Raw genomic sequence first — 10968 nt, 5'->3', positions numbered from 1 at the left:
GAAGGATCCTCTGATGAAGGTTACTCACCTTCTCAAACTCCAATGAGAATTGAGGAAGAGCAGCTCACCAATGAGCAAATTGAACAAATGGGGTCACAAGGAGAAATTTTTGTTACTCAAGTAGAAATTGATGAAGGGAACCCCCTGGAACCTCCTGTGCCAAGTTTTGAATTAACTGTAGCAGATTTTAGAGGAAGGGAATTGGACCCTGTTTTAGAACAAGCTAGTCAGCAATTTTTATCTAATAACAGTTTTGTAAGATCTAGGGCTTTCCATCAGTTTGCATGGAGGGTAAACATGCACATTTTTGAGCAAAGGTGTAAAAATATGAAAATAGAGCATCTAGAAATGGATGAGGCCTCCATTAAAAATAAAATAAAGGAAAAAATGATGCAAGAGTTCTAGAATATAACCCCTAATGAGGGTAGACAGATGGTAAAAAGTGCAAATATTTTATTATTGCCCAATTGGGATATTGCTGATGCATTAATTTTTAATTCTGTATCAAATAATTTAGGACTACAGGATCCAAATAAAGAGGAATTCTTGGGAATAGCATTCAGTAATGATCAAGCTGCCCTTGTTATGTGGTCACTAAGAAGAGGATCCAGGACTACTTCATCACAGCCTGATGATTCAGGACTAACAGGGAGTATCATTGTAAGGAGAGTTGCTGATACTTCAAATGTACAGGCAGCCCACATGAATGTGGATTATTCTAAATTTGCCTTGGACACTGTAGAAAGAGAAGAAAAGGAAATGATTGATTTGCACAGTAAATATGAAATAGTGGTGGATGCTTACAATCAAGAGGTAAAAAAGAGAATTGAGCTGGAAAACAAGGTATCTCAATTGGAGAAGATACTTGGAAAAAAGAAAGTGGGAGAATCCAATACACTGAGAATTGCATACCCTTCACAGTCATCTGTTGGATTAACCCCTATCATTGAAATACCTGACACCCCTAAAAGACCCCAATTCTATACTGCAGAGGAATTTGAAGCAGAAAAAACCAAATTACATGAGTGGCAGATAGAATTTAGAAATCAGCAGGAAGAAAAATGGAAGCAGGGTGTGACATATCTGAGGGATAAAATACAATGGTCAACTTTTTATGATCAGTTGACAAGGATTGTAACCCTCATAGATGAGTTGAATAAAGAAAAGGATGGACTAACTTCTCTTGCACAAAAATGGAGAGAGAGAAATAATGATATTACAATCATATGTATATCTGCAATCCAAATGCCTTATCATCAAGTTGAGAAGATTTTTGATTTATTGAATAAGTTAGAAAATTTTGAGAATGAAAGAGATTCTTTACAGAGAAGATTGATACTCTATTTTTCAAAATATCTTGCTGAAAAATTCACCTTATTTCTTTGCGCTTTAGAATCTGTTGATACAGTAAAGGAAAAAGAAAAATGGAAAAAGGAAATGGATGAATTATTCGATAACAAAATAATAAACATCATCAGTGAGACTGGCCATTGGTTTTGGGCAAAGAAAAACGAGGAGCTAGTAAAAATACAATTGTATTATACTAATATGAGAAAGAATTGAATGATTTAGAAGAAAATGCAAATTCTTTAATAAAGATACAAAGAGAAACTCTAAGTTTTGATTGGCCAGATGATGATACTTTTAATAAATGGAAAAATTAGTTTAGGGAACAGATGTCAGAAGACAATGAGGAAGAAGATGCAAAAGTAATAGTTACCTTTGTAATCAGCAATGATGACATGGAAAATCCCCAGGTTAAAGTGAGTTTGTAGGTAACAGAAGATGATACATCACTTACAGACCTCATGGGTATGTACTTCAAAGATTAAGAATGATTGTAAGATCAGATCACAACAACTAAGAAGCATAACAGAAAGGGACCCACCAAGAAATGTTTTTGTAATTAACCTTTCTATTATTTTGTTTTTGTCTTTCTTTAGAAGGACACTTGTCACCTTCTTTAGCATGAAGCTTGTTGCATCTCACACTATTTGAGTGAGATCCCAAGGCTAAAGAATTGTCCAAATTCTGTTTTTACTAAGTGTTGTGCTTAGTCCTATTTTTGGTCCAAACATTTGAAAAGAAAGTTTGTAGTATACTTTTCTGTCAAAATTTCTCAGAATACATGAATGTAGAAAGAGCCCTGCTTCTTTTCCAGAAGGTTTTTCTGGGTCTATTGTAAAGGATATAACATTTTCAAAGGAAATGAATACAAATTATGAACTGTCCCCATATCAGTTCTTTTTGAATTTTGTCTCCTTTTAAATACTTAGCTACCTTGATGTTGTGTGAGTAAAAGCTTATGCAATTGATTGCAATCTAGTAGGGTTGTATATCCATTTATTATTGCTGTTAATTCAATGGATTAAATAAGGGCTCTGATGAATGTGATGAGATTTCTTAGGTATTGAAAATGATTTTTGAATGATAAATTCTGATAAGAATTGCTGATAGAATTTGTTGCAAAGCAACAAATTAGATCTAAGAATGTGCTATAGACTCTGAACCCCAATGGATTAGGCATTGATCGAAATTATTTCAGCCAAAAGAGAAGTATATTATAACTAGTATCATGAAATCAAATTTTACTTTTATTTCTTGTAAGATATTCAAAGTTGGCCAGCACTTGCCTGCATGGAATGTTTTAGCTTTATTTAGCCATTGCTGTTGAAAACATCTGCAGATCTATAGAAGATTTCTTGGCCATATTTGTTCAAGGGATGTGTTTACCAATTTGGTAAGAGTTATGTATATGTTTGAGGATTTAGAGATGAAAATCAGAATGAAACTAAGAATAATTCTCATACAGTTGTTCCATTTTTGAACCATCCTTGGGTACACCCGCCCTGATTTTGCAGAGCCAAAAGAGTAGAAAACCGTCTATGGTTTTGTTTGAAGTTGGGTCCTAGTACTTTTCATATGCAAGTGTTAATGAGAATTGGCTATTCTTTAGGTTGTATATGTACTGATATCTATTAGAGTAAATAATTAATATTTAATTATTTATTCTATTTCTTAAGCTTACTTAGGTCATGCATTTATTTAATACTTTTATATTTAATGCATGTTGTGGTTAGTTGGTGACAACATAGGAGTTTGTTCCCTTCTAGTTGTCACACTTATCTTCTACCACCTTCCAGCTTGTTCTACAAGCTTCCATGAGCTCTTTATATTCGGGCTCTCTCTCATTGTATTTTAACAACAACAATCAAAAAATAACATCATTTCTTATTGTAAATACATTTCTTTTTGTGTTTGCATTATGATGGCTCTCATGTCTGTTTAGGGTTTTGTCCCGTGCTCCATGCTCTTCCCTTCTATGGCTTCTCTTTGACAGGTTTCGCATGCAGGTGATCTTGGCATCTTCAGAGTTAGCTTTCCTCAACTCCAACATGGTATCAGAGCCTTCCTACTGCAACTTCGTTGAAGAAATTTTGAAGTCGTGATTTGAAGTCACAAACCCTAGTTTGTTTGTGCAATTTTTTTTCAAATCAAGGGATCAGCAATTTTTTGGAGCACTTTGGGACCAAACGGACATCACCATTAGATCCGGAAGGCCGTTTGCAGTCAGGATTCATATAAAGTTTTTCGATTTTGGAGACAGAGCTCCGGGAGGCAATCTTTTTTGCTTGCAGGGGTCTGTCGTACGGTCGTACGGATGCAGCGACAGATTTTTTAAAAAAAAATATATATTTTGGGGCGTACCACTGCCGCACCACCGCACCACCTGCGCGCAGCCCGCAGCAGCTGCAGCAGGCAGCGTCGCACGCGCTCCGCCACGGCCCGGCCTCCTCTCAGGTGCCGCCCTCCGCTGGCGGCTCCTCCGTCTTCACCGCCCTGTGGCCACCTCCTCCCGGTTCTGTCGCCCCTACGGCCGTCTCCACCTACCAGCTGCTCAGCCCGACAGCACTGCAGCACCGTCAACATCTGTAGCCACTGTGGGGGTGACACATGGCCTGGGCACCATGTGGCACCTTGCCATGTGGACCCGCCATGTCACCCCTGCCACGTCAGTACTGCCACATGGCTATGCCACGTGGCACTCTTTTTTGCTGCGACAGCCACCAAATCATCAAATTTAATTGTCTGACTTGCTGACATCAGTGCTGCATCAGCCCTTGCATGCACCTCTCCCGATTGCTTTTGGACCTACCTTTGGTTTTTTGGCCATAACTCTTGCATACGGAGGTATTTTTCCGATCCAAAAGAAGTGCCGAAAAGCTGGTTCCAAGACATAGATTTTGGTGTAGGTATTTTTTGGTTTTGATGCTTTTTTATTGCTCATTTTTTCTATTGAAGTCTGAAGTCTTGTTTTTGACTCCGGCATGCATATCTTTTGCGTCCCATGCCTATTTTTTGAAAAAATTATATTTCTGGAAAGTTGGTTCTATGTACTCTTCAGAAAAGTAGTCATTTTTCTTTGTTTTTGGCCTCTGCTCTTTCTATCATAGTTTTGGCATTTTTTCTCTATGGTGGATATTTTGAGTGTTTTAGGCCCGAGGATCATTTTTCGGGCATGGTTTGCTTTCTTTTTGGCTTTACTTTCTTTTGTTGTAGCTCTTTTTTAGTTCTGATCATTGCAGCTATCATTTTGAAGCACTTATTTGTATCACACTGAGATAAAGTGTCACTTTTGCATTCTGGGAGTCATGAACGTTGTTTTGAGTCAGCTGTGCATGCACTATTTCATAAAGCACCATGGGGGGGATTATTTGTTTGCTATTTTAGGCATTCTCCCTTTGTCAAGTGAGTGTCCCTTCCATGACATTAGCCCATGCAGAGTCAGTTAGACCGTGTCTTTATCGGTGTCTGTACCTCTTTCCCTCTCTCCTCGTTCTTGGTTCGTTTGCAGGAGATTTTGGCTCACCTTCTCAGTTGCCTATCATCACACCCCATCTGCATTAAGGGGGGGTTATGCTATGTTCTAATGCATCTATGGTTTGATGGTTCGATAGTATGAACTATGTATTCAGTGGTTGATCCTATGTACAAGGCGATTGCAGTGGCTGGCTACCTATGCATTTCGGTGAGATGGATCATCTACCATATAGACATGCTTAGTTCGTGCCTTCTTCTTCCATGGAGGTTCTTCAGATCAGCAGTTTGGCAGATTTGCGACTTCTTCCTGCTTTAGTGATGCTGCTTCTTCATGATCACTCTTTGTTCCTGTTTTAGGGGACAATTTCCCTAGTTGGAGACTTCTTCCGTTCTTCACTAGGTTCTTACCTCTTTTTGGAGGAGGGTTTTTCCCATGTGGTTTTCTCTCTTTCCTCACTTACAGAGGTTGCATTTCTTCTTGCATTGTACATGGGTACCTAAAATGGCCTCGTTGCCGGGACCCATTATGCATTTCATCTTAGTTTTGTGAGCTTAAGGAATTTCCCTAAGTTGCACTTAAGGGGGGGTGTTAGAGTAAATAATTAATATTTAATTATTTATTCTATTTCTTAATCTTACTTAGGTCATGCATTTATTTAATGCTTTTATATTTAATGCATGTTGTGGTTAGTTGGTGACAACACAGGAGTTTGTTCCCTTCTAGTTGTCACACTTATCTTCTACCACCTTCCAGCTTGTTCTACAAGCTTCCATGAGCTCTTTATATTCAGGCTCTCTCTCATTGTATTTTAACAACAACAATCAAAAAATAACATCATTTCTTATTGTAAATACATTTTTTCTTGTGTTTTCATTATGATGGCTCTCATGTCCGTTTAGGGTTTTTGCCCGTGCTCCATGCTCTTCCCTTCTATGGCTTCTCTTTGACAGGTTTCGCATGCAGGTGATCTTGGCGTCTTCGGAGTTGGCTTTCCTCAACTCCAACAATATCTAGGTATTAAGCCTTTTGTCACTTAGTAGTTTTAGCACTATTTTATAAATCAAAAACACCAACAGTACATATGTTTTGGAGGAGGCATCTTTCAATATTGACATGGAGACACTTGAGTAGGTTTTAAAGATTTCATAAATTTTGAGATTTCTTCCTATAGATGGGAAAGGCTTCATTGATACACCTTTGGTTATGTTTCTTCCTAAGGGAAGGAATATTTTTCTACACTCATGGAGGAGTTTCTACATTGAGCCATGCACATCTATCATAGGTGTACATTCTACATTGAGGAGGGTTACTTGGTCTATCTTCCTCTTCTTCTCTCTTAAAGGGGGATCTTTTCCTCACATGAAGTCTTCTTCTCTCTCATTTTCTTTTATTGTACTTATCTCTCTTTTTGGAGGGGGGTTTTCTCATGTGGTTTTCCCTCTTTGTCCACTTTAGGAGATATTGCATTGTATCTATCTTTTACACTTGCATATTGTACATGGGTACCTAACATGGCCTAGTAGCCAGGACTCATCTTGCATTATTATCTAGCTTTTGTAAGCTTAATTAAATCTCCTTAAGTTGCACTTAAGCGAGTGTGTTGGTGTGAATAAGTATTTACTATTTACACTTTACTTAAGTTTAGTTCGGTTAATGCATTTTCATATTAGTTATCATGTAGACACCTAGGATTTTACATATTCATATGAGTTGTCATGTAGACAACATGATAGTTTGCACTCCAATTGAGCACATGTTCTATACTATATCTCTTTATGATATACACTTTCATATTTTTATCCTCTCATTATTGCATGCACATTCATGCACAATGGAGGATAATCCACTCTTGGTGGACATGTGCTTAGTTGTTTCTTATCTCTTTGCATGACTCCTAGTCATCTTGATTACCTTTATATACAAGGCACTTCTATGATGTATTCATCCAATTATCTAATTAATCCATTCTCATTTGATCATATCTTGTCTCTCTTGTGTTATCTCTTGAGCTTCTAGATCTTGGAATTTCATTCTTGTCTTAGGAAAATTATTACATGGTATCAGAGCTATACCAAATTTGTACAAATTTAAATGTGAAACTCTAATGACTTCTAGCAATGCGATACAAGATTTCTACAATCTATAATATTCTATTTATGCTTCTAGATGTGTATTTTTTTAACTTCAAGACTTTTCAGATCATAGTCAATGATCTATCCTCATGATAAGAGAGCTAAGAATGATCTACATTCTTAGTTCTCTTATCATGATGATGGATAATTGAATATGATCCCAAATTTTTTGACACTAAAAATAATCATACACAATACTACCCAAAAGCATAAATAGAATGCTATTTTATGTCCTCTCAATTTCTCACAATCTCCAAAAAATTATTAAAATGAGGAACATAAATGTACTTGAAATAGTAGGGTTTTTATGGCCAGGAACTTGTCTTTGGCAAGTCACTAATCATGAAAATGTCTTCCCAATAAAAACATCACTAATCTTCTATGATTCCATATGAATTCTACCCATTTGTTTGTCTAATATCTGATTGTTTAGTTTTCCTACCATTAGAGACTCGTTGAAGCTTTTCTCCTTGTTGAAGTTGTAGTCCTCTTTGCACAACTTCTTCACATGATCCATCAGACTCTGACTTATGCCATGGATCAAAAGCTAAAAAATCCAAAAATTCCATTGTTCAATTCTCTCTCATCTACTAAATGCCATGGTTGAACATTTCAAATGCATAGAAAGAGGTCATATGTTAACCTATGACCCATTTCAATACATTTCATGAAAAAATATGTCCCTAAGGGCCCTATGACTGCTAGGAACCTATTTGATTATTTTCAATGCATCAAAAGGGGTCATATGATAACCTATGACACCTTTTGATGCATTTCATGACAACATATGTCTCTAGGGGCATTAGAAACCCTAGGGATTTCAAAAGGGGTCATAGGTTAACCTATGACTCCTTTCGACACATTTCATGACAAATAATGTCCCTAGGGGCCCTAGGAAACCTAGGGACCTATAGGGCTCCTAGGGACATATTTAGTTGGTTCAAATATGTTGAAAGGGGTCATAGGTTAACCTATGACCTCTTTCAATGCATTTCATGAGAACATATGTCCCTAGGGGCCCTAGGACCCCTAGGGACCTATTTGGTTGTTTCAAATGCATCAAAAGGGGTCATATGATAACCTATGACCCCTTTTGATGCATTTCATTATAACATTTGTCCCTAGGGTCCCTAGGACCATTTGGACTTATTTAGTTATTTCAAATCTGTAGAAAGAGGTCACAGGTTAATCTATGACCCCTTTCAATGCATTTCATGAGAACATATATCCACAGGGGTCTTAGGACCCCTAGGGACATATTTCGTTGGTTCAAATGTGTCGAAAGGGGTCATAGGTTAACTTATTACCCCTTTCAACTCATTTCATGACAACATATGTCTCTAAGAGCCCTAGGAGCCCTAAGGACCTATTTGATTTGTTTGAATACTTTAAAAGGGGTCATAGGTTAACGTATAACCTCTTTTGATGCATTTCATGACAAAATATGTCCCTAGGGGCCCTAGGACCGCTAAAGACCTATTTTGTTGTTTCAAATGCATCAAAAGGGGTCATACTATCACTTATGAGACCTTTCAATGCATTTCATGACAACATATGTCCCTAGTGCAGAACAAGATTTAGTATGCAAAGAACATTAACAAATAAAGTAAACATTCACAAACCAAAAACTAAATTCACATATATGCTTAGACAAAGAAAGAAAACAAGAAGTGCAAACCTCACAAGAAAAGGTACTCCATGCTTTCTTGATTCTATAGATGTGTCCTTTTTCTGTGGATGTATGCTCAAGATGCTCAAAAGCTGCTTCAATGGAGATGGGTAATGGAAAATTGGTAGCTTTGTGAGCTCTCAATTTGGCATTATAAGGGTATAGTTGATGGCTTTGGTTCTCAAAATAGCATGGTAACTTTAGCTCAAAGATTGTTGATGAAATGGCTTGGGATGGGATTCAATTTATAGGCTAAGGGGTAGAGGGATGGAGGGCTTAGATGCAAGGATGGATGAAGGCTTAAGGAGGGCTAGGATGCACTCAAAGGAGAGCACATGGATTGTGCTTGTTTAGCACCAATGGGAAGGTGACACTTGTCACAAGGAGGATGAGTGTGAGAGGTTAGGGTAAAGGGTTGGTTAAAGGCATGATGAGTGGGGTTGAGTATGTAAGAGGGATGTAAGAGGAATGAGTGTGGAAGAGGGAAGAGTGTGGAAGATGGGTGTAAGAGTCATGAGTGGGCTTGTAAGAGTCTTTATGTTTTGTAAGAGAACTCATGACTTAGTGTTTGGGTTTTTTGAGGGGAGACTTTGGTTTGGATTAGGAAAGTCTTAAACTTGTTTAAGGAATGTGACAACATTAGGGGGTGGATTAGGCTTGGGTTTAGGATTAGCTTAGGGATGTTAGAGATGTGCAAGTGGATGGCATTAATGAGGGTGGGTGAGTTAGTGACTAAGCTTGGTTAGTATGGGTGGATGGGGTGGATTAGGCTAAATGGAGGATTAGAGATAGGTTAGGGGTTTTTGACTTTGAGGATTTCATTTATCAAATAGATTTATTTAATAAATGGAGATTTTTGGAATTAGATAGAAGAATAGGATTTAATTGATAAATAATAGATTATTTGATTTATCAATTAGGACTATAGATGATTAATTAAATTAATCAACTAGGGGATGACAAAGGATTAATTAAATAGAAATTTAATTAATAATGCCTTTTTAGATAACTACATAGGATTACTAAAATAGTGTAATCAAATTTAGGTGTCTACATTTTTCCCATCTTTGACATAGTGTTGAGACAACACTATTTCAAAGAAGTTTGAATGAAGATGACACGAGGAAGATGTTTTAGCAACAAGGTTGCCCCAGTCTCGGATAAGAAGAGGAGAGACTAGACTTAGATGATGCCCCCTCAAGAAGGCAACGAGGAGATAAATGAGGCTCGACGACTTCTTGAAAAGTACAAGAAATTGAGATGAGCTAAGACACAGGTTGGCAAAGAGAAGGGGCTGAATTAGCTCAAACTCTCACTACGGGAGAATGATAAAGGGAAATCAGAGGCACAAAAGTAAAGCAAGTTTAAGACTTTCCAAGATTGGGGGGGGGGGGGGGGAGATGGAGGAGTGAAGCGCTATAAAAGGAATCCATGGTAGGGAGATGGATGATAGAATGATAAAAGCTGATGCAATAGGATTTCAAAGAGTCAGACTGGTGGAAGATGGGCTTCGGAGATCCCTAGGACTAGGATTGTGGATCTCGAAAGATGAGGCTTGGTGGATTGATTTGATTGGTGGATCCCTAAGACTAGGATTGTGGATCCCTAAAGCTAAGCGTGAGGAGTGATTCAAAGAGATACTGATGCATAAGCTAGGGTAGGAGTGACAGATGTAGGATATGGATGGGGGATAATGGAGATGAAGGAAAACCATTGAAGCTTTTTGAGCAGGGAGATACTTCAAAGAGAAGTACCACCATGTAGTTGAGCACTAGATTTGCTATAGGACTATTGGTTAATTTCCAAGGTTACCAAGAACATCAAGGCCTTTTCACCAACCGTCCAAAGGACTGACGAACTAACTCAAAACAAACACACAAGGATTGCCCCAGTATCACACATGAATCCCAAAGGAAGCAGCGTGGAACCGACACTAGGTAACCCACAAGCAGAAAAAGAAAACAAGAAAAAGACCTGATCAAGACCTTATGCCCTAATTGCCCCATTCGCAGCATACCATGATATGGAAGATCGTGGAAACCTTGAGGAGGGAACAAGGAGATTGCTTGGAAAATATATTTCAAGACCCAAAAGGGAAGATCCCAAATCAAAAGAAAGTGAAAATCCAAAAGAGAACTGTTTGCCAATGAGATTGGTAGGACGAGGTACTAACGGACCAAGATCAGACATGAGGAAAGCTATATCCTGCAAGGATCTATCAGAGAGCACCTAAGCTGATGGATCTAGATGAGTGATGTGTCTGGCAAGCTGAACTAAGAAGGATAACACTTTGGTGACAGGAGATCTAGCTAAAGGATGCATTGGAATATCTAACCAAGGTGTGC

This window comes from Cupressus sempervirens, chromosome 8, assembly GCF_028749045.1.
Source record: "Cupressus sempervirens isolate cs-2001-9-10 chromosome 8, ASM2874904v1, whole genome shotgun sequence".
NCBI classification, from domain to species: domain Eukaryota; kingdom Viridiplantae; phylum Streptophyta; class Pinopsida; order Cupressales; family Cupressaceae; genus Cupressus; species Cupressus sempervirens.
The sequence above is the reverse complement of the archived record's forward strand: the minus strand, read 5'-3'. Positions refer to the sequence as shown.